The 23,821-nt window shown below is 43.3% G+C and overlaps 1 long non-coding RNA gene across 4 annotated transcripts in view; it reads right to left on the bottom strand.

Moving 5' to 3' along the window:
- The window catches only part of LOC123653002, a 110,252-nt gene that overhangs the window by 83,676 nt on the left and 2,755 nt on the right, over positions 1-23,821 (bottom strand). For 3 of the 4 annotated variants that reach the window (XR_006742610.1, XR_006742607.1, XR_006742612.1), the window contains exon 2: positions 5,942-6,013. The exons of the other annotated variant lie outside the window; for it this stretch is intronic. This is a non-coding gene — a long non-coding RNA (uncharacterized LOC123653002). The remainder of the gene's footprint in view (positions 1-5,941; positions 6,014-23,821) is intronic. 4 annotated transcript variants of the gene reach the window in all.

Below are 23,821 nucleotides of genomic sequence, written 5' to 3'. Positions count from 1 at the left end.
ACCCTTGTGATTAAATCTAGGGCTCACCCAAACAATCCAGAATAAACTCTCCAGCTCATAATCCCTAACTTAATCACATATGCAAAGTCCCCTTTCCCATTCAAGATAACATCGCCAGGTTCTGAGGATTAGCATGTGGACATTTTAAAGGGACGAGGAGAGCTATTCAGCTTATAACACCAAGAAGCCAAACCAAAGGAAGTAGCCTTCTATCTTAAGCTCAAAAGCCTAATGAGTCTGATTCCATCAAAGAACAGTGGGAGAAGTCTGACTGTTGAAAGCACTGCCTTTGGAGGCAGTGAGACCTAGGTCATGAGATAACTAGCTACCAGGAGGCTTACGCAGGCCTAGAAGTCTTTGAAATCCAGGAATGTCTGCATTCTTTTTTCTCTATCCCAAAATGTTCCTCATTTTTGAAGGCTTGGCTGCTCCAGCCCACTCAGAACAGCTGCCTGCTCTCTGGCCTCCACCCTGCTACCCGATGCCTCCATTGGTGCCTGCCCCCAGCCTGCTACACCAGTCTGTCTGCAACTTCTTTCTCATTTTTTCACATTTTGATGCCCAGTATAGGGGTCTGTGCTCCTGGAGAGCAGAAGCCTCATTTGCTTCCAATCAATCAAATAAATGCTCGTAGAACTGGGTCACCCTGACCTAATCCATAACTCCCAAGGAGAAAGATGAAGTGCAAGGTGTCAGCCCAGTGGCCTGGCAGCTCAATCGGAATGGGTACAGGCTGGGATACTCTAGTGAGCCCCACCTACACTTCCATCCATCTAGGCTTGGCAGCTGGAGGAATGGTATTCTGCTGCTGCTACAGGCCTACCCGGTGGCTCTCCCTGACTCTGAGCAACTCCCCATTCTGCTAGTAGCCCTCTTTCTCCAGCCCCAGGTATCTTCCAATGGCTTTCCCATTTCCATATTTTTCAAAGTAGTTTATATACTCTGTATTATCTCTCGTTCTCCCATAAGTCAATCCTGTCTGGCTTCTGCTCCTTTCTCCCACAACACTGCCTTCCCCAGAGTCACCAACAACCAAAGGCTCCAGCAAGGGCTGGCTTCTCTGCAGCTCTCCATCCTGCCCACCCCTTGGCTTCTAAGTTTCTCTTCAAAAGGCAATTCTGTGGCCCTGGACTGGACTTGGTCCCCACATGGGTCAGACTGGAATGCTAGGAGCATGAATGTCCCAGGAACAATCCATAAACGACTAGGGGTGGGAGTTGGTGGACAAATACATGGAACAGTTCTGAGGTATGTTTTGCATATCAGGGAGTCCCCGCTGGGACTGGGCCAGGAGTTGCCCACAGCTGGGGCCTGATCATTAACACACCTCTTATTGACTTGCCTCTCTACCCAATCTCACTTCCCTGCCTTCTCCTCTGCTTCCTGGGACCACCTCCCAAACAAATGGTTCACCCAAATCCTTGTCAAAATGCCTGTTTTCAACCTGGCCAGTGGGTACCGAAGGGTCTTGGGTTCCATTCCTGGTCAAGGGCATGTACCTGGGTTGCAGGTTCTATCCACACCCCAGTTGGGGCTCATTCAGGAGGCAACCAATCTCTCTCTCTCTCTCTCTCTCTCTCTCTCTCTCTCTCTCTCTCTCTCTCTCTGTGTGTGTGTGTGTGTGTGTGTGTGTCTCTCTCTCTCTCTCTCTCTCTCTCTCTCTCTCTCGCTCTCTCTCGCTCTCTCTCTCTCTCTCTTCCCACTCTCTCCCTCCCTCCCTCCCTCCCTCCCTTATTCCTTTTCTCTCTCCCTCTCTCCCCATCCTCCCACTCTCTCTAAAGAAAATAGGGGGGAAAATCCTCTGATAAGGATTAAGAAAAAGCAAAAAACACAAGCCTTGTTTTTGTGGAAACCAAACTAAGGCAGCAACAGATCATGTTACTCTTTCCATTGCCAACCAAAAGAGACCAGGCTCCTTTGCTCAGTCTCCAAGGCTCTTGATGGTCCTAATGTGTCTGCCTCTTCTGTATCACTTATCTCCCTTTCCAGCCTAGTGGTCACCAGCACCATGCACCACCCACAGCAGCTGTGTCCCCCATACACAGGAGTGCCCTTGTACCTTTCTACTTTATGCTCAATCAGCATTTTGTCTTGGCAGCCTTCCTTTGTGACTAGGGAGACAAATCTTGGACTTCCTGCATACTGTGAAGTCAGCTATGAGGAAGAAGTAGCCAGGATGGAATAGACTGTTGGCCCAGAGTAAGACCTTGTTCTGGAGAGGCTGCTATGCCAGCAAATCCCCTCCCTCCAAGGCCCTGCAGGCAGGCAGGAAGCCTCTTCTCCTTGCCCGGTGATCAGCTTGCACTGTGTTAACCTAAAAAATAAAAAGTTCTTTCAAAGTGAGAGGCAAACAAGCATTTACTTGAGATCAATAAGAACAGCTATTCTGTGCCATGGCTGGTGTGACTCAGTAGAGAGAACATTGGCCCCTGCTCCAAAGAATTGCAGGTTCAAACCCTGGCCCCAGTCAGGGCACATCCAGGAGGCAACAAATCAATGTGTCTCTCTCACATCGGTGTTTCTCTCTCTCTTTCCCACTCCCTTCCTCCCTTCTACTCTCTCTAATAATCAATACAAATTCTTCAGTGAGGATTTTTTTTAAAGCTATTCTAAGATGCAATAAATCAACAGAAGCCCAAATAGTACTGTGTTTAGGAGATGAATATTTAAGAGAGGAGAAGGGGAACAATACATCAGTAGAAGAAAGATGGTTTTTGTGTGCAAATAACATACATACTGATGTTCATTCTAAGCAATGTTGTTGATTTTTAGTGCAGAAGTTATCAGATAGTCATAATAACTGTTTTTCCTTGCAAAAAAATTTAAATATATTTATTGTTGATAATATTATAGATATCTCCCATCTCCCCTTCCCCCCTGCCTCTTTCTTCCCCTTTCTCTCAGCCTCTCTCCCTGAAAAAAATTTTTGGACACAGTATTTCCCTAAGCCCAGTCAAAAGGTTATTTTGTCCTGTTTTAACATCCCAAGGTTTGAGGTATCCAACTCCATTTTAAAGTGGCTCCATTTATATTATTGTTTACAACTGGCTCAAAAAAATGAAACTTGCATTTCTTCCCAATTCTGCATTCACTGACATCAAGTTGGTATCTTGAAATCAGCCATGGTGAGAGTATTTACACCATGGAAATTGGCAAATGCTACAAATCAAGGATTTAGTTTTCTTCAGGGAGCCACTACTGCTTTTGTCCCCATCCCTGCTCCCCACAACATGTGGCTCTGAATGTGATGAAATCCACACAATGTTTGCAGGTTTATAGCACAGATTCCAGCTCTAAGCTTCCTTTAGAATCAGGGCAGAATCAGCTTGTGGGAAGGATGCCAATTGGGCAGGATGATTCCAAGATGGATGTGGATGGAGCAGGGACCAGAGGGCAGATAGGTGAGGTGGAAACCAGAGCAGGAAGGAACTGGGAGGTCAGGGCTGTGTGTGTGTGTGTGTGTGTGTGTGTGTGTGTGTGTGTAGAAAATAGAAACAACAAGGGAGAGACAAGGAGAGAAAGAAAAGAAAAAAGTGAAGAGATAAAACACAAAACAAACAAAAAATACAGAGGGAGGGACGAAGACAGAGTAAGGCAAGGTAAATAGAAACAGAGGCAGAAACAGAAAGACAGCGTGAGAAAGGGAGAGTAAGACAGAAATGGCAAAAGCCAAGGGCAAAAATAGTGACAAAAGTGAAAACAGGGAGTGATGAACAAAGACACTCGGCATCATGACAGGTTCTAGGAGGTAACCAGGCACATACCTAGCTGACAGTGAAACCTGCTTCTACAGCATTCAAGTTTATTCTATGGAGAAGCTTTCAAAGAGGCCAGAAAACCAGGTATCCCTCATAACCCAGCCACCAGCCACAGTGGGAACACCTTAGGTGCCAATCATCTACCAGGATTAAAAAATGCTAATGTTTGATTACTTCTTCCATTTAGGCACAAAGTCCCTCAGTAATTCAATAATGCATTGCCCAATTACTCACATGATGATCAATTTTAAATTAGGTTAAAAATTTTTAGGCATGTAAATTGCTAAGTAGTTTGATTGTTTCTGAAGGAAATTCCCTCCTACGGCTTTATTCTCCCTTCTTAATCAGAAGTGAAAAACTGAGCAGATCTAGAGTCTGCCTGGTGGCTCCCCTGGCTGAATTCAGTACATCTGTGAGGTTAGGCTCCCCAATTCACACCCTGCCCCTTGCCTGGCGTTGTACTGAAGTCAGCTTTATGATGCAAAAAACAACAACAAACGACTTGTAAATCTTTTCCCGATTCTGCATTCAGTGGCATCATGTTGGTAGCTTGAAATTGGTTATGTACCCTGACTGGGAACCAAACTGTGACCTCCTGGTTCATAGGTGGAAGCTCAACCCCCTCCTCCCTTCTTCCCTCCCTCGCTCTTTACCTCTCTCCTTCCCTCCCTATAACCTGAGCCGTTACTCCCTATCAACCAATTAGCCCACAGAAAATAGCTAAATATAGTGCCTTATTCCTTGGCATCTACCAACTAGCACAAATTGTCCGTGCTCTTTCCTTGCTCAACTGTGTCGTTACAGTCATGAGCCATCTGCTGCACCTGGAACCTCATTGAGCTGCTCTCCAGCCTGTTTTTGTTGGGGTCTGCACTGATGAAAAGTAATTTGAGACCAGTTTGGAAAGACTAGTGTTCAAATCTTAGCTTCACCACTTCCTAGTGTGTGACCTCAGGCAAGTTATTAACCTCCCTGAGCCTCATGGTCCTTGTTTGCACAGTGGGATTAATATTGCATGGCTCACAGAACTGCTAGGATGGTCAACCAGCATAATAGGTATAAGATTCTAACCAAGACCTGGCACAGAGGGAGAGCTTGATAACAGTTCATCCCTTCCCATCACACATTCTTTGCTTGTCCCACAGTAGAACAGAAGTCATAAAATTATGCCTACCCAGAAAATCTGTAAAATCAGTAGTTTGTTATGGACAGAGTATCTATCCCTATGTCCTGAACCCCACCTTCCTCTTTGACCCTATGAGGCAGTCAGATGTGCTTCCTGGGGACACACACACACACACACACACACACACACACACACACACGAGGGCATGTGCACATCTGTTCACTTATGGTGTAGGTGCATAGGCCATAGGCTAACTGGGGCAGGAAGAATGGGCAGGGAGGTGGGAGCATGCAGTGCCCCCTTAACCCCAACATCCCTCCACCAGCCTAGCCTGCCTCTGCACTGTCCTCCTGGGCAAGAGGTACCCTGTGAGTGTGAAGAGGCTTCAGTGCCCTCTGCTGACAACAACACTACCTGCAACCCACATTCAACTCAATAGAGTCTGTGTGGCAAGCACTGGGTGCCTGGGGGACTCGCCTCCTTTTAGTGTGGGAAAAAGGAAAACCAGAAGGGGGGGAAGAGAAAGGATACGGAGGTTCAAAGAACCCCTTCTGTCTTCAAAGCCACCAGGATGGAGGATCCAGCTATGTGTCCACTGTAAGCACATCAGCTGCTTACAGCAGAATCACCTCCTCAGACGCGCTGAAGACTTCGCAGGGACACAGCCAGACCCCAGGGGATCCCTTGGCTCTGGCTGTGATGCCTGTAAATCCACTCAACAGAACTATACTCTGTTCCAGGGAAATTTTTCTGCCACCTCTGGAAGGGCCAAGGCCCAGAGGAGGAGGCAGGAGAACTTGATGGTAAAAAATGTGGACTTGGGAGCCACATGACCTTGGGTTCTTAACCTTTCCAAGACTCTGCATTCTTCAAAATGGATGGAAATAATACAATTGCTGTGGGAATTAAATAAAAATTTGCACAGAGCACAGCCCAGGGCCTGGCACACAGCAGGCACACAATAAACACAGCTATTATTATTACTGCTATTGTCTCCTTTCCCATGGGCTTCATGAGGGGTGAAGAACACAGTGTGGTCAGAATCTCTGCAGCTTACCTGTACCCGGGGAGGTGGGGTCATCAGAGTCCTGGTCTTTGTAGAAGGCCATAGGGTCACTCAGTCAGATACCTATCAGAAACAAGGGTTGAGATGGCCTTGTGGGCACTGACCCTTTTTCTCCTAGGTGGCTCTTCCCTACTCCCCAGAAGCTGCCCTCCTGGGCCAGGCTGCCTCTGCAGGTGTGCATCTGGCCTCACATGGTCGGTGAGGCCCTTCTCTGGGACATTTAGACTTAGAGTCACTGGGAACCAGTTCTGTCTTGTGACAAACCTTCATGTTACAGCACTTGGAAACTGTCAGTGGCTATCACTTCTGTATTGTGGACCAAATCAGTCTGCAGTGAGAGGAAAGAATGAGGCAGGAATAGAAAATGAAGGATTGAAGGGGTTTTCATGGTTCACATACCCCTGGTTCCAGATGCCACTTATGCCCACCTGTGTCACCACCCCTCCACCGGGTGAACTACTAGACTCCTACTTAGATTCTGTGAGGTGCTCCAAGGTCCCTGCAGTAAGCCCCCACTTCTGCTCAAGTGTGCATAAGTGGGGCGTCTGTTACTTGCAAGCAAAGGGACAAGGACATGGTCCTCAACTCTTTGGTCCCCTGCTGCCTCTCTTCATCTTCACTCACAGCTGTTCCCATCCTACACTTTCGTACATTCCCTAACCCAAAAAAAGTTCCAAAGCTGTTTTTTTTATTTTTGCTTTTAAGAAATGTTTTCTCAAGTGTAACATGTTCATTTATAGTCTCAGTTTGTTAGAAAACATGAAATTGTTTTCTAACAACTAACCCTCTTACCCAACTGAGTGCCAGGGCTCTGCAGGACACAGTAGGTGCACTGTACACATCCCTGCATTCCCCTCTGTTAGAACAGTCTCATCAGTAAGTAAGACTTGTCCCTGTTCCCCTCCTCCAGTCAACCCCATCTCTGCTCAGACAGACTGTGACTGCCTCTCCCTCTCTCTTCTATGGATCTCTGGGACTGGAGACTAGGAGAGGGATTGGAGTCTCATGAAACTGTCCTCTCCTGAGTGAATTATCACTGCTTCTCTGGCTACTAAAACCTGCGTCCCTCGGGAGGGCCTGTTCATCCTTTGAAGTGAGGTTCTCCTGGGTGGGCTCCATCATCACAGCTGAGTGCAGCTCTCTCTGTAGTGCTCTCTCTGCCTCCTTTCTGTCTCCTATTTCCCCTTTCCCCTACTCAGGCAGCTCAGTGTATATCACAGAGTCCCCAGATGAAACAGACACCCACCATGCTAGTCTTGCCTTAAAGTAAATTTCCTGTGGAGAGTAGCTTCTGCCAGTGACACGACAGTTGTTCCCCTTGCCCTTATTGCTCTTACACTCGCCGCTGGGTGTCGAGGTTGACAGAGAAGAGACAGTGCAATCCTCTTGCCAGACCTACAGAAGGGAGATGTGCGAATCTCTGATTGTAGGGGTACAAGGGCCCTGATATTTTCACATTCAGTTTGGGGTCTTAGCTGCCTTGCAGAACAGGAGGAAAAGTGCCAAGCAACATCCTGTTATGCTGGCACAGGGCTCTCCTCCCTCTCAGAGCCCAGCCAAACTAATCAAAAAGAAAGGAAAGCTAATTCCCAATCCAGGAATGGGAAATGTGTAAGATGCAGATCTAAGGGAGACCCAAAGGACTGATTCGCAACTTCAGTTTCTGAGAGAGCAACACTGTACCAGGAAAAGCAAGCAGACAAGATGCTGGCAGCATTTGCCTACTGCCCCCTAATTTGGAGGGCAGGGGATAGAACATGAGCTTGCAGAGAATATGCCACTTGCATATTCAATGCTGTGGATCAACAGGCTGTGGAAAGAGTTGACAGGGAGGCTTTGGGGTGCATATGGTCACTAGTTCAAGTAAATAATGGTGGGGGGGGGGGGGGAACAGGAAGCTCTCCCTGAATCAGCTTCTCCCTGATTCCACATTCCTCCTGTCCTGAAAGGGTGAGTGCAAGTTTGTCATGGCTACATCCGTTACCTGGCACATAGACCCTGCCTGTGTCCCACTGGTCCTGCCCAGCCAACTCCCAACTACACCCCAAGTAGACCCCTGCTTTGTACTCACTTCATTTAATTAAAATGTGAACTCTGAGAAAAGAGATTTGGAAAACAAGAAGGAAAGAATGAAATGAGTAGATGGCTGGCTAACAGGCAGGTAGAAATTAAAAGGAAACAATGTAAGAGCAAGAAAGGTTGTAAAGAAACTAATAATGTAGCTGCAGATTTAAAATTGCTTTATGATGGTAAAACAACAGAATGGAAACCACAGAAAACTGAATTGTTAAGTGTGAAGAACAGATAGGAGTTCTTTGAGAATGCAGGGGAAAGCCCAAAGGAAAAAAAAAAAACTAAAAGAGGGAGCATAATAGACATCAAAGGAGAAACCAAACAAATGAAACAAAACAAGAATCAAAGAAGAGAAGAGACAATATTTCTGAGCTGATGAAAACCCTGAGCCTATAAAGTTAAAAGGTACTTTTTTTTTTTTTTACCTAAGTCAAATTAATTTAAAAAAAAATTAAAAAAACACAAATAATTAGAAATACCATGCAGAATTTTGTCCATTTTAAGGGTAAAGAAATAAGAAACAATCCAAATTTTTGAAAATATATAATTGGAAGAAAGATTCCATGGAATGCTGGGAAGTGCTTATGTTGTAGGGGGAAAACTTCTATCATAAAACAAACTTGAAAAATGCTGAATGAATTTAAAAAAAAAGAAAAAATCTTATATTAAAGCTTTTATAGGGTTTTTAATATGTTTGTGTAACTTGTTAAATTAGTGATATTAGCAAGCATAGATTTCCAAATTTACTTGATGATAAACTCCTTTTCCATCTGTGCACTCATTGGAATATACTTTGGGAACCACTCTTCTACAGAATTTTGAGAGATCAGAGTTTATCCTAAAATTTCAACAATCTGCAGAGGCTATCAGCATGAAGACCACAGAAAGACTTTCTGAATGTCAGAATTTAGAATGCATGCCATGTATGGCTCCACCTTCCAGGGGGGGGGGGGGGGGCGACGACGACACAGTGCTCAAAGATGCACTCTTAGTATGCAGGAATAAAACAAAATAAGTAAAACTATAGTAAACAAAAAATCAGTTTGGGAAAATTGTTGTAATAAAAGGCCTGGAAGTGAATGTTAAAAACTTGTTAGCCTCGACATCCTTCTCAGCCTAGCCCCTGCCCAGGAAGCTGACCCTCACAGACCATGCTCCTCCAGACTCCCTGGTGGAATTCTGGGTTGGAGACTCAGGGCTGGGAGGAGAGTAAAGTCAGTATTTCCTTATTGCTCATTCCCTACTTTAGTGACCTCTCTCTGGCAGTGGTTTGTTATTCCACTTTTGCATTCATTCATCGTTTGCTTCTTATTTGTAACCTTATCATAAATTGAACCCAAAACAGCTTCATAAGCAGTATATCCATAGAGAGATATTGGCAGTCTCCAAACGCTATTAAAGTGAATTATGCTTCATGTGATAAGTACCTGCAAAACAGCCTGCATGCTGTATTTGTGGTTGAACCTCACTGTCAGCCAGCCTGGGGGTCAAGCTCATGCACATTAGCAATCAAGACTCATATACAAGAGTAGGGCCCCACAATGTGCATAAAGGACATTATTAGAGCACCAAGGTCAGGTGATCAGAGAAACTGTGCCACTGGGTCCTAAAGGTCACCTACTACATAAGGCCACCCTACCAATAGTGGAAGTCATTGTAGATCAACCTAATATCTCTCTATATAAAAGCCTAAGCAACCAAATGACCATTTGACTGGTTGCTATGACATGTACTGACCACCAGGGAGCAAACGCTCAATGCAGGAGCTTCCCCCTGGTGGTCCGTGTGCTCCCATAGTGGGAGCATTGCTCAGCTGACTGACGGGAGCCAGATACCAGACTCTTGCCTCTGCAGCAGTGCCCTACCAAGCAGCAGCAGTGGCAGGTGCAGCAGGGCCAGGATGAGAAGGAGTGGCACAGTGCCCAGCCCAAGCTCAAGCTCCTCCCTGGCTGCCTGCACTCTGTGCACTACTACAACCCCTAAGGGGGCCCAGATTACAAGAGGGTTCAGGCCAGGCTGAGGAACCCCACCAGTGCATGAATCCGAACAAGCAGCCAAAATGGAAAGAAAAAGAAACCTCAAATGAAAGAACAAGTGAATTTTCCAAAAGAAGAGTAAAACGAAATGGAGATAAGCAATTTATCATATAGAGTTCACAGTAATAATTAAAAGGATGTTCAAGAGCATAAAAAATATATATATAGAAACTATGAAAAACAAGCAATTGTAAATGAAGAATGACATAGCAGAAATATGGACTACACTGGAAGGAATAAACAGCAGATTAGAGGAAACCAAGGATCAAATCAGAGAATTAGAAGACAGCATAGAAAAAAATCACTCAGAGGACTGAAAAGTAAAAGCAATGAAAAATCAGGACAGTTTAAGGGTGATGTGAGACAACATGGAACAGAACAATATCTGCATCATAGTAGTAACAGAAGGAGAAGAAAATGAACAAAGAAGAAAAATTGTTTGAATAAATAATGGCAGAAAACTTTCCTAATCTGGTGAAGGAAAAAGTTATGCAAGTTCAGGAAGCACTGAAAAGAACCCAATGCCCAGCAAGAACCCAAATCATAAACAAAATGCCAAAAATTAAAGACAAAAGAATAATCTTAAAAGCAGCATGAGAAAAGCAATTTGTTACCCCCCAAAGAGCTCCCATTAAGCTGTCAGCTGGTTTCTTGACAGAAACTCCATAGACATGAAGGGAATGACATAAAGTATTCAAAGTAATGAAAGCAAGGATCTGAAATGAAGACTATTCTATTTAGCAAGGCTTTCATTAAAAATACATGGTGAAATAAAGAGCTTCCCAGACCACAAAAAAGGGGTAAAGGAGTTTTATTACCACCAAACCAGAATTACAAGACATATTGTGACTGTTGTAATAAGAAGAAATAGAGAGAAAAACAGGCATAAAGAATAAAAATGACCTATGAAGCTGTAAAAAAAAAAAAAAAAATGAGGTCTCTCTTACCCTTTGGGGCAGCATGGATGGACATGGAGACTATTATGCTAAGTGAAATAAGCCAATCTGAGAAAGATAAATATCAAATGATCTCACTTATTTGTGGAATCTAATGAACAAAATGAATTGACCAACAAAATAAGACCTAAAGCAGGGAGGCATAGAACAGACTGGCATACTTCAGTTGGGGGTTGGGAGAACTAGAAGAGATAAACCAAAAAACGTATATACTTATGCACAGTCCATGGACACAGGCACTAGAGGGGAAAAGACCTGGAGGGAGGAGTGGGTAGGGCCTTGGAGGAGGAGGATAAAGGGGGCGGGGGAGACTATGGGAGATATCTGTAAAACTACAAACAATAAAAAATATGTATTTTAACTTTTTAAAAATTATTATAAAGAATAAAAATGGCAATAAATAAGTACCTATCAATTATAACCTTAAATGTAATTGGATTAACTAATCAAAAGACAAACGGTAGCTGAAAACATTTTATATACATATATATGTAGATAGATGATAGATGATGATAGACAGATAGATAGATGATAGATAGATAGATAGATAGATAGATAGATAGATAGATAGATAGATGGATACACACACACTGTCTGCAAGATTCCCAACTCAGAACAAAAGGCTCACACAGGATGAAAGTGAAGGGTTGAAAAAAAATTATTCCATGTGATTGGAAATGAAAAAAAGCAGGGGTAGCAATACTTACATCTGACAAAATTTCTCTTGTTATGCCCTTAAACAAAGGGCATAACAAGAGATAAAGTCTCTTGTTATGCCCTTAAACAAAGGGTATAACAAGAGATAAAGAAGGTCGCTACATAATACTAAAGGGATTGATCCAACAAGAGGCAATAACCCTGATACACAAATAATTTTTTAAAAATATATTTATGTACTCAATTTTGGAGCACATAAATATATTTTAAAAAACTATTTGAGAACTTTAAGATGGAGATCAATAGCAATATAGTCATAGTACGGGACTTCGACACCCCACTGATTTCACTGGATAGATTTTCCAGATAAAAAAATTAACAAGGAAACAGTTATTCTAAATGACACACCAGATCAGGTGGATTTAATTGACATTTACAGAATATTTCGCCCTAAAGTTGCAGAATATACATTCTTTTCAAGTGCATGTGAAACATGCTTAAAAACAGACCACAATTTAGGACACAAAACAAGTCTCTACAAATTCAAGAAAATTTAAATAATATCAAGCATCTTCTCAGAACACAATGGCATGAAACTAGAAATCTACTGCAATAAAAACACTTAGAAACATTCAAATACATGGAGACTAAATAGCATGTTATTAAACAATAAATGGGTTACTAATGAGATCAAGAAAGAAATTTAAAACTTCCTGGAAACAAATGAAAACCGTCCTGGAACAACAAAAGCAGTTCTGAGGGGTAAGTTCATAGCACTACAGGCCTACATCAAGACATAAGAAAAATCTCTAATAAAATATCTAACCCTACTACTAACAGAATTAGAAAGAGCACAACAAGGAAAGCTCAAAGTAAGTAGAAAGAAGGAAATAATAGAGATCAGGGCAGAAATAAATGAAATAGAGGCCAAAAAAAATCAATGAGGCCAAAACCGGTTTGGCTCAGTGGAAAGAGTGTCAGCCTGCGGACTGAAAGGTCCCAGGTTCAATTCCGGTCAAGGGCACGTACCTTGGTTATGGGCACATCCCCAGTGGGAGATGTGCAGGAGGCAGCTGATTGATGTTTCTCTCTTGTCAATGTTTCTAACTCTATCCCTCTCCCTTCCTCTCTATAAAAAATTATTAAAATATATATTTTTTAAATCAATGAATCCATGAGTTGGTTCTTTGAAAAGATAAACAAGACTGATGAACCAAAAGCCAGACTCGTCAAGATCAAAGAGAGAGGACCCAAATAAATAAAATCAGAAACAAAAAGAGGTAAAATAACAAATGATACCACTGAATTACAAAGGATTGTAAGAAAATATTACAAACAACTATATGCCAACAAATTTGACAACCTAGGCAAAATGGACAAATTCCTAGAAACATATAATCTTCCAAAACTGAATCAGGAAGAATCAGAATATCTGAATAAACCAATAACAACTAATTAAATTAAAGCAGTAATAAAATAAAAACTTCCAGCAAACAAAAGTTCTGGACCAGATGGTTTCACGGGGGAGTTTTGTCAAACATTCTAAGAAGAACTAACACCTATCCTCATACTATTCCCAAACATTTCAAGAAAAAAAATATTTCCAAGCTTTTTTTTTATGAAGCCAGCATTTTCCTAATTCTAAAACCAGATAATGAAACTATAAATAAAATTACAGGACAATATCCCTGATGAACATAGATGCCACAGTCTTCAACAAAATATTAGCAAATATTAATGTATTAAAAAGATTATTCACCATGACCAAGTGGAATTTATCCCTAAGATGCAAGGCTGGTACAATATTTGCAAATCAATAACTATGATACATCACATAGACAAAATTAAGTATGAAAACCATATGATCACACCAATAGATGCATAAAAAAACATTCAACAAAATTCATCACCCATTTTTCATAAAAATTCTCAGCAAAAATGGGAATAGAGGGATCATACCTCACATCCATATATGATTACCCTACAGCCACATCAGATTCAATGCAACATCAGACTCTCATAGCAATTTGACAATGGGAAAAAACTACAAACGTTTCCCTCAAAAACATGTGCAAGGGAGAAACCAAGATAGCAGCATAAGGTATACACCTGTATGTACTGCCTCACACAGCCGCACCAAAACTAAGAAAAAAGCTCATTGAGACTGTGTAGGAGATGCAGAGGCATGGAAAAACAGAGACACAGAAGTGCACGAATCGGGCTGGTGACTGGGAGCACTGTTGTGTTTTGTTTTGTTTTTGTTTTGTTTGTTTGTTTGTTTTTCAATTGGAGGGAAGATACAAGCTACCGACTGCTCTGAACTCCAGTTTCCAGTGAGACTCTGGAGATCCAGACTCCTACCGGGAGAAACTAGACTGTCTGGCATCGGGTTGGAAAGTGTGGGTGGCTTTCTCACAGAGGGGCAAGCAAAAATCATTGTTTACTGCACTGGGGTGCGGGCTGTGGGGCCATGGAAACATGGAGACATAAAGACAGCTGGCTGACAGCCATCACTGCTTGCCATACCTTAGTGATTCCCTGAGACCCTGCCTCATCCAATTTACAAACCCACTCAAGCTATGCACAGCAGCTTTTGCATATGAATGGCCTGCCCTTTCACAGCTTAACCTAACAAATTGCAACTGGGTCCGACAGCTCCAACACTTCCACAAAGTTGAGAAATCTGCAGATCTTGCTATAGCTCCTGCTGGGTGGCCTCAGACAGTAGCTGACCTGCACCTCTTTGGAGATCCAGGAGCCAGTGTACCTAGTGATCAGTGTGAGACACCAGATTTCAACTCCTCACATACATAACTGACATAAGAGGCAGACTCAGTGAGCACCAAAGCCCCACAGAAGCAAGCCCTGTTCCATTATTGACAGAACTGATCTGCACAGCCAACTGGCCTGGAGGTCAATTCCTCCCAGTGTACCAACAGCAATCAAGGCTTAAGTACACTAAGACTGTGCACCTAGCCCACAAAGGGGTGCACTAAGAGTGTCCATCTCAGGTGATTGGGGAGGCTGAGCCACTGACCTCTATAGGTCACCTCCCACACAAAGCCACTCCATCAACACAGGGAAGCAGCCAGAATGTGGAGACAAAGAAACATGTCATGAAATGGAGGAAAGCAAACTACTTTTAAAGTTCAAAACCACAGTTATAAGGTTACTCAAGAATCTTCTGGAAATCACCAAGAAACTTAGTGAGACCTCCAAGTAACTTAGTGAGACCTTCAAAGATCTTAATGAGAATGCAAAAAAAAAAAAAAAAAAAAAAAAAGGAAAAGGACCAGTCAGAAATTAAGCATACACTGTCTGAAATAAAGAATAATATACAGAAATCCAACAGTAGACTAGAAGGCCCCAAGAATCAAAACAAAGATTTGAAATATGAAGAAGCAAAAAACACCCAACCAGAAAAACAAGAAGAAAAAAGATGCCAAAACCAGTTTGGCTCAGTGGTAGAGCGTCGGTCTGTGGACTGAAAGGTCCCAGGTTCGATTCCGGTCAAGGGCATGTACATTGGTTGTGGGCACATCCCCCATAGGGGGTGTGCAAGAGGCAGCTGATCGAGGTTTCTAGCTCTCTATCTCTCTCCCTTGCTCTCTATAAAAATCAATAAAATATATTAAAAAAAAGAAGAAGAAGAAGAAGAAGAAAAAAGAATCCAAAAATATGAAGATAGTGTAAGGAGCCCCTGGGACAACTTCAAGCATATCAACATATTAATTATGGCAGTGCCAGAAGAAGAGAGTGAGCAAAATATTGAAAACCTATTAGAAGAAATAATGACAGAAAACGTTCCCCACCTGGTGAAAGAAATAGACTTACAAGTCCAAGAAGCACACAGAACCCCAAACAAAAGGAGGACTACACTAAGACACATCATAATTAAAATGCTAAGGGCAAAAGACAGAGAGAATCTTACAAGCAGCAAGAGAAAAACAGTTAGTTACCTACAAGGGAGTACCCATATGACTGTCAGCTGATTTCTCAGCAGAAACTATGCAGGCCAGAAGGGAGTGGTAAGAAATATTCAAAGTGATGAACAGCAAGAACCAAGATTACTCTACCCAGCAAGGCTATTATGCATAACTGAAGGTGAGATAAAGAGCCTAATAGACAAGAAAAGCTAAAGGAGTTCATCACCACCAAACCAGGATTATATGAAATGTTGACGGGTATTCTTTAAGAAGAGGAAAAAGAAGAAAAAGGTAAAGATAAAAATTATGAACAACAAAGTGACAACAAATACATAGCTATCAACAAGTGAATCTAAAAAGTCAATACAAAAATCTGATTAACAGAATAAACTGGTGAATATAATAGAATCAGGGGCATAAAAAGGGAGTGGACTGAAAATTCTTGGGGGAGAGGGGTGTGAGGAGTGAGGGAAGAGATTGAACAAAAATATTACACCTATGGTTGAGCGCACGGGGGTGGGGGGTAATTTAATGGGGTGGGGGTGGGGGGCATAATCAGGTGGAGGGGCGCTATGGGGGGACAAAGAGGAACATCTGTAATAATCTGAACAATAAAGATTTATTTTAAAAAAAAAACATGAACAGGACAGGCATGTCTGTGTTCATTATTCTTATTCAACATAGTACTGAAAATCCTAGCCACAGTGAAAAAAGAAAAGTCATCAAAATTGGAAAGGAGGAAGTAAAACTGTCATTGTTTTCAGATGACAGGATATTGTACCTAGAAAACCCTAAAGACTCCACCAAAAAACTACTTGATTTAATTAATGAATTCAGTAAAGTAACAGGATACAAAATTAACAACCATAAATAGATGGCATTTTTATACACCAATAATGAACTCTCAGGAAGATAAATTATTCCATTTACCATTGCAACAACAATAAAAAAGATATCTTGGACAAGGATGTAAAAGGCTTGTACTCAGAAAATTACATTGAAAAAAATAGAGGATGATACAAACAAATGGAAGGATAGACTGTGGATTAGATCATTAAAATGTCCATACTACCCAAAGTAATCTATAGATTAAACACAATTCTTATTAAAATACTAATGGCATATTTCACAATTCTTATTAAAATACTAATGGCATATTTCACATATCAAATACTCCAAGAATGTATATGGAATAAAAAAAAAAGACCACAGCAATCTTTTTTTAAAATATATTTTATTGATTTTTTACATAGAGGAAGGGAGAGGGATAGAGAGCCAGAAACATCAATGAGAGAGAAACATCAACCAGCTGCCTCTTGCACACCCCCTACTGGGAATGTGCCCTCAACCAAGGTACATGCCCTTGACCAGAATCGAACCCGGGACCTTTCAGTCCACAGACCGATGCTCTACCACTGAGCCGAACCAGTTTCAGCAACCACAGCAATCTTGACAAAGAAGAACAAAGTTGGAAGGATCACAATACCAGATATCAAATTATTGTAATCAAAACAGCCTGGTACTGGCACAAGAACAGGCATATAGGTAAATAGATAGAACAGAGAACCCAGAAATGACCCAAGCCATTACACTCAATTAATAGTTGACAAAAGAGGCAAGAGCATACAATGGAGTAAAGATAGTCTCTTCAATAAATGGTGTTGAGGAGGGGAGCAATTGATGGGGGAGGGGGGGGAAGAGGAACACATTTGTAATAATCTGAACAATAAAGACTTATTTTAAAAAAATAAAAAAATAAAAAATAAATGGTGTTGAGAAAACTATATAGCTACATGCAAAAACCGGAAAACTAGACCACCAATTTACACCATACACAAGACTAAACTTAAAATGTATAAAAGACTTAAATGTAAATCATGAAACCATAAAAATCCTAGAAGAATTCACAGGCAGCAAAATCTCAGACATCTCTCATAGTAATATGTTTACAGATACATCTCCTAGGGCAAGGGGAAACGAAAACAAAAATAAATAAGTGGTACTACATAAAAATAAAAAACTCCTGCCCAGCAAAATAAACCTTCAAAAAAATGAAAATGAAAAGGGACCCCACTGTATGAGAGAACATATGTGCCAATGACACAGGGATTAATTTCCAAAATATATAAAGAACTCATACAACTTAACAAAAGGAATACAATCCAATTAAAAAACAGGCACAGTACTAAGTAGCTACTTCTCCAAAGAAAACATACAAATGGACAAAAGACATATTTTTAAATATGCTCAAAGTCACTAATCATCCTAGGGGTGTCAAACTCAATCAGAGAAGGGGCCAAAATCTAAAATCCAGCCTAAATCTCGGGCCGAATGGTTTACTGAACAGTCATAAACTGTCATTGTGATGGAAACGCAGCGGAGTGCAGTGATGACAGCGTGGTGCGGGCCATATTGCAAGGCCTGGCGGGACGGATTTGGCCTGCGGGCCTTGTGTTTGACACATGTGATCTAAGAGATGCAAATTAAAAGGACAATAAGATATCACCTCATACCTGCTAGAATGGCTACCATCAACAAATCAACAACAAATATTGGTGAGGATGTGGAGAAAAGGGAACTCTAGTACACTCTGGTGGGAATGCAGACTAGTGTATCCACTGTGGAAAACAGTAGGGAGTTCCTCAAAAAATTAAAAATGGAACTCCCATTTGATCCATTGATCCCACTTCTAGGACTATATCCTAAGAATCCCAAAACACCAATCAGAAATGTATGCACCACTATGTTCATGGTAGCTCTATGTACAATAGCTAAACTCTGGAAACAGCCCAAGTACCCATCAGTGGATGAGTGGATAAAAACACTGTGGTGTATACAGTGGCTCAAGAAAAACAGAAAAAAAAGTAAATAACTTTCACTGTCTATAGCTGCTCTCTGTTCACACTACTAAGTGTACTGAACTGATTGTGTATTCTCTCTACCCTCCAGTTTAAAGGCTAACGGGGAAGAATGGTGCACAGATTAACAGAGGGGAAGGCCAGTCAGTCAGCCATTGGAAGCAGAGAGGCAGGTACTAATAATAGACCTACTCTTGTGCAAGTATGAATTTAGAAAGGGCACATGGAAGTGGGGGAGCTGTGGTACATTTACACCATGGAATACCATGCAGCTGTACGAAAGAAGGATCTCTTACCTTTTGAGACAGCATGAAGGGACTATTATGCTAAGCAAAATAAGCCAGTCAGAGAAAGACAAGTACCACATTATCTCACTTATATATGGACTCTAATGAACAAAACAAAGTGATAAATAGAACTAGAGATATGGAAGCCTGCAATAGACTAACGGATCTCAGAGGGAAGGTGTGGGTAGGAAGAGATTAACCAAAAAATGTATATGCATACATGCATAACCCATGGACACAGACAATAGTGAGGTGAAGGCCTGTAATTGTTCCCATTTTGCAGAAAAAAGGCACGATGAGTCACACAGATCACAAATGGCTGGAACAAAACTCAGGCCCTCTGCGACTCTTATGTAGCATAGGAAGACATGAAGATTACAGCATCATTTATAAGAGCAAAGAAAATAAATGAAATCAAAGGGAGGCTTTAATTGTATTATAATTATTCACATAACTCAGTCATTTAAAATCTTGTCAAAGAAAAATAATTTTCAGAGTAGCCAGGTACTGACATAGGCAGAACTTCAAGAAGCTTCCAGTTAGAAGGTGCCAGCAGCTGTGATGTTCCATTTCTTCAGCTGGGCAGTAGTTCCACATGTGTTTTCATTTTGGAATCATTCATCAAGCTGTACACTTTGTGCATTTTTCTATATGTATGTTACAGTAAAACTTTTAAGGCCTTGGTCAGGTAGCTCAGTTGGTTAGATCATCGTTCCAATAACCAAGGTTTCGGATTCAACCCCCGGTCATGGCACATACAGGAATCAACCAATGAATGCATAAGTAAGTGGAACAACAAATCAATCTCTCCCTCTCTCTCTCTCTCTCTCTCTCTCTCTCTCTCTCTCTCTCTCTCACACACACACACACACACACACACACACACACACACCAATAAATAAAATTTTAAATATGTTATTTTTTTTTTAATTTAAGTTGCCAGATGTTTCTTCTGGAATTAAAAAAGCCCCTGGAGTCCCTCTTGGTCCTACAGACATAGGTTGTAGCCACCAACTGCTCCATGGGGAATTTGCTACCAACCTTTCATGGTCAGAGAAAGTCTGGTCCTACCACAGGAAGGAAGTGGCTGGAATCCTTCATAGAGAGGAATAAAGCAACCCCACCACTGCACCTTCCCATCTCAACCATTGGGTCAAGATGTCACAATTTATACCTTCATATCTCCTGTCAGAGTGAAAACTGAAGAGCTGACTTTTGGCTCATACCCAGGCCCAGTTCTAGAGAAGATGAGGTTTTAATAGGAGAGGAGCTGAGGCTGGAGCCTTGCCTGAGCCAGGCAAACAAAATCTTGAGCACCTCCTCATCTGGGTAGGCAGGCGCTCCTGTGATCAACATGAATACTAGAAAGAAAAGTAGGTCATGAAAATTACCCTTTCTAAATTTCCTATCATTGATGTATTTCATTTGCAATCTGAATTGAAAAGCTATTTAAAGCTGTGGTCCCTTCCTCTTCTAGCCCCTAGGTGAGCAAAACTGAACTCCTAGCGGATTCCTGGAGGTGGGGTCATTTACACTAAAGTACAGGAAAGAAACTTACTTTGTTTGTCCTATGGCATATGATAGGAGCTAATCCATACCCATGACCCTCATCTTATCTCACCCAGAACTATGTCAGTGTCAGACATGACCGTGAGCACACATCTGTCAGCACTGGCCCTGAAGGCCACACTCCTCCTATCACCTACCTCTACCTTTGCCCAAACCACCTGCCTCCCTCACCACAGGGAAAGAAGCAAATTGCATGTGTCCCACAGAGAGCAGAGAGCAAGCCACCTCACAAAGGTGACACCAGGAAAGTCACAGACAGAGACAGACAGATGGGCAGAGACTGAGGAAGATAGAAATGTCTCTCAGAGGTCATGAAGAAGCAGCACAATGTCTTTACCTCCACTCGGGACTCCTCATGCTGTTCCTTCTGTTCATTTGTATCAATCTCACTAGCCTACAAACTCTTTGGGGATCAGACAGGTTTGCTTCTCTCTGTAACCCCAGTAGCCAGCCAGGTGCCCAGGGAACATGATGTCAGAGTAAGTGAGTGGATAAGTAAAGGGATAATTGGAAGAAACATCAGCAGATGGAATAAGAGAAATGTGGAAGAACTGAGACTGTGAGACCCAGAAGCAGAGTGAGACAGACAGAAAAAATAATGGATGGATGGATGGATGGATGGATGGATATACTGAAAACAGAAACAAACAAAAATTCTAGAGATCCAGAAAGAAAGAAGAAAGTTAAATACAAAGGCATGAAAACAAAAGCAAAGAGAGGATGGAGAGAGAATGAAGAGAAGAGCCTTCCCTTAGGACCAGAGGGTTTTTACCTCAGTTTCCCTGCTAGTTCTCCATTATTAGCCTAGCTGTAGCCTAAGGGACTGAGCATCCTCATTGTCTTACCAGCACACTCCTTTGGGCAGGGGAATCTGTTAACCTCCTTCTCTCTACTGCATAGTGGCTGAGCTCCACCCCACAACTTTGACATAAGGGGCTCTCCCACCCAGGAGTCCCCAGGCAACAGACTGGACCTCCTCTAAGGAAGGCTCAGGCAGTGGGGATGAGAATAAGTTTTCCCCTCCTCCACCTTGCAATGATGTCCCCTCACCTGCAACTACCAGCTCCCAGGGGCTGGAGAGGGTGGGGATGGGAACAAGGAATGTATCATTAAGCAGGCCCCTAAGCCCTGGCTACCTGTTGAGAGGAGGAGAAAGTCAGAAAGGGGAAAGCTGGCTAGGCTGGGGGCTGAGGAGGCACTTCCTGACTCCACAGAGCCTTGCCTTGATGCCAAGATTGTTCTTATTAGGGCCAGTATTTCCATTTCCCCAAGAACCATGGGGGAGGGGCCCAGAGAGGCCCTTGCCAGAAAGAAAAACTGAGTGGGAGATGGCCAGAGCCACTAAATTCCCATGAGTCCTAGAGAAGGGTGGGTTCCTTCCCTTCCCCTCTCACCCCATCTGTCTCTGACCTCACCTCCCCCACTTCCTGGCTTCTCTGAAGTTCCAACACTAGAGAAAGATACTTCCAAACCAAAGGTCTCCAGCTCCCTCTATGCCTGGGCTCTGGGGACTGAAGCCCCCTACCCCTCCCACCTCCCCCACCACTGCACTAGATGTGGCTGCAAGGGAAGGGTGGGCTCAGGGCCCAGCTGGCAGTGGTCACTCAGTGGTCCTCTCCCTGCCCAGTCAGCAAATTCTGTGCCAGCTGCCAGACCTCACTCAGCACTTCCTCCAGTCCACTTTCCAGAGTGGCTGGAGCTTCCACTCCCAATTCAGTACAAAAAGTATCCATGGCTCTTCCTGAGCTGCCCACCCAGGTGCCAGGGCCTGGACTCAGCAGTTAGTGATCATGGGAGGAGGAGGATACCCAGCTCTGCCCAATGTGAGAAACAGGGCAGGAGCACCAGAGTCTGCCTTACTCCTTCCCAACCACAGAAACATTCTGAACCACAGTGGGTCTCCTGGTTTTCCTCTGCAAAGCAGTGAGGCACGTCATGGCTCCCATCCCTTCTCTGATCCTCAAACTCTCTGCTGGTCTTGTTCCCCCACAGATTTTTCAGAGACTGGAAAATTTTCCATCACAAGGGAGAGATACTGACCACTCCAAGGGAGCCCCAGCAATAGATAGCCCAGTCTAGAGCTGAGCACACAGTAGGTGCTTAAAAGCCATGCATAGTCAACAAGCTTTTTCAGCCCTGTATCACTGTCTCTTCAACGTCCCTTGAGACAGTTTCTAGTGCCAGGGACTGGCAGCAAGCCTTAACCACATGCCTGGGTCTTAAAAATGTGGGTGTGAATCCTGGCCTGTACAGGCAGGCCTCCAGAGGAGCTGCCTGCCTGCTTCACCTCCAGACAGCTCAGGATCAGCCCAACCTGGGGACTCAAAGCCCTCATTTGACCCAAGCCCTTTACCTTCTGCAGTCTTTCCAGGTCTTTCTCAGTTCCCCATTGTGCAGGCCTCAATCAGATTGATGCTGGAACAACTCCAGCCACTGAGATAAGGTGTTGCCCTTTGTGGAGAGGTAGAATCACAAAGGCTCCTCTGGGCTCACAGAGATGCTGGGCCCTGTCAGCCACAGAGCCCTGGGGAAACCCAACTGAAGGAAGAAGGAAGTCAGAGCGAGGGAATGCAGAAGAGGGACGAGGACAGCCCCAAGGGATGTCTGCCTTGCACAAGGTTCATACTGGGCAAGGAAGGATGCTGAAAATAGGTAAAAACAGGAAAGAGACAGGGAAAATGGTGGAGGGGGGGCACCCTTGAGAGATGAGCCCCTTCCTTCTCTCACAGTCCAGAGAAAAGAAAGAAAATAGTGGCCACATGGCTGGTACTATGCTGGGTACTTTCCATAATCTTCTCATTTATTTTCCCAATATACCACAAGAAAGGTATTACCTCCAGACTATAAATGAAGCATCTGAAGCTCTGACAGCTTAATTGGTTTCCCAGGACAGAGGTCTGGCTGGGCCAAGACCCTAGCACCGTCATCCTGGGGACCCCAAGTCTCCAGTTTCAGCAAGGGGCTGGCAAGGCTGCAGCTCTGGCCTTGGGAGATTGTACAGAGGCCCACGCTGTGTTCAGAGCAGTTTATTCAAACAGAGCCTAATAGGAAACTTGGCTTCTCTGACTTACTCTGATTCGACCTTATTAAGAAAAAAAAGAAAGAAGAGCAAGAGCCAGCATAGGGTAGGGTTTCGTGCCAAGAGCTGGTTCAGAGTTAGAAGCCTGCTGAGCACAACGGTCCAAGCCCTGATCTCCCCACTGCTGGAAAGCCCTGAGGCAGCCCCTGCCTCCTGCCTGGCTTGAATTCTGCCTTCTGGATTCTAGGCCAGTGAGGCTTCCCTATGTCTGTATTCCCTTCATTCCTCCTGCCTGGGGGTACTTTGAGGCCTGTTTCCACTTCACCTCCTCCCTCTCCTGGCGCAGCAGCCCATCTGGCTGGCAGGAGGGCCCTATAGGACCCCAGGGATTCCAAGCAGCTGAGGCCAGCACTGCAGGGGGCAGGCAGGAGGGAGGGTAGGCTTAACCCTCCAAGTCCCAGTGATCCTCTGTAAGCTGGTTTTGCATCTG

The sequence above is a fragment of the Pipistrellus kuhlii genome, unplaced genomic scaffold (assembly GCF_014108245.1).
Source record: "Pipistrellus kuhlii isolate mPipKuh1 unplaced genomic scaffold, mPipKuh1.p scaffold_m20_p_1, whole genome shotgun sequence".
Taxonomy (NCBI): Eukaryota; Metazoa; Chordata; class Mammalia; order Chiroptera; family Vespertilionidae; genus Pipistrellus; species Pipistrellus kuhlii.
This window is presented reverse-complemented; position numbering and strand designations above follow the sequence as displayed.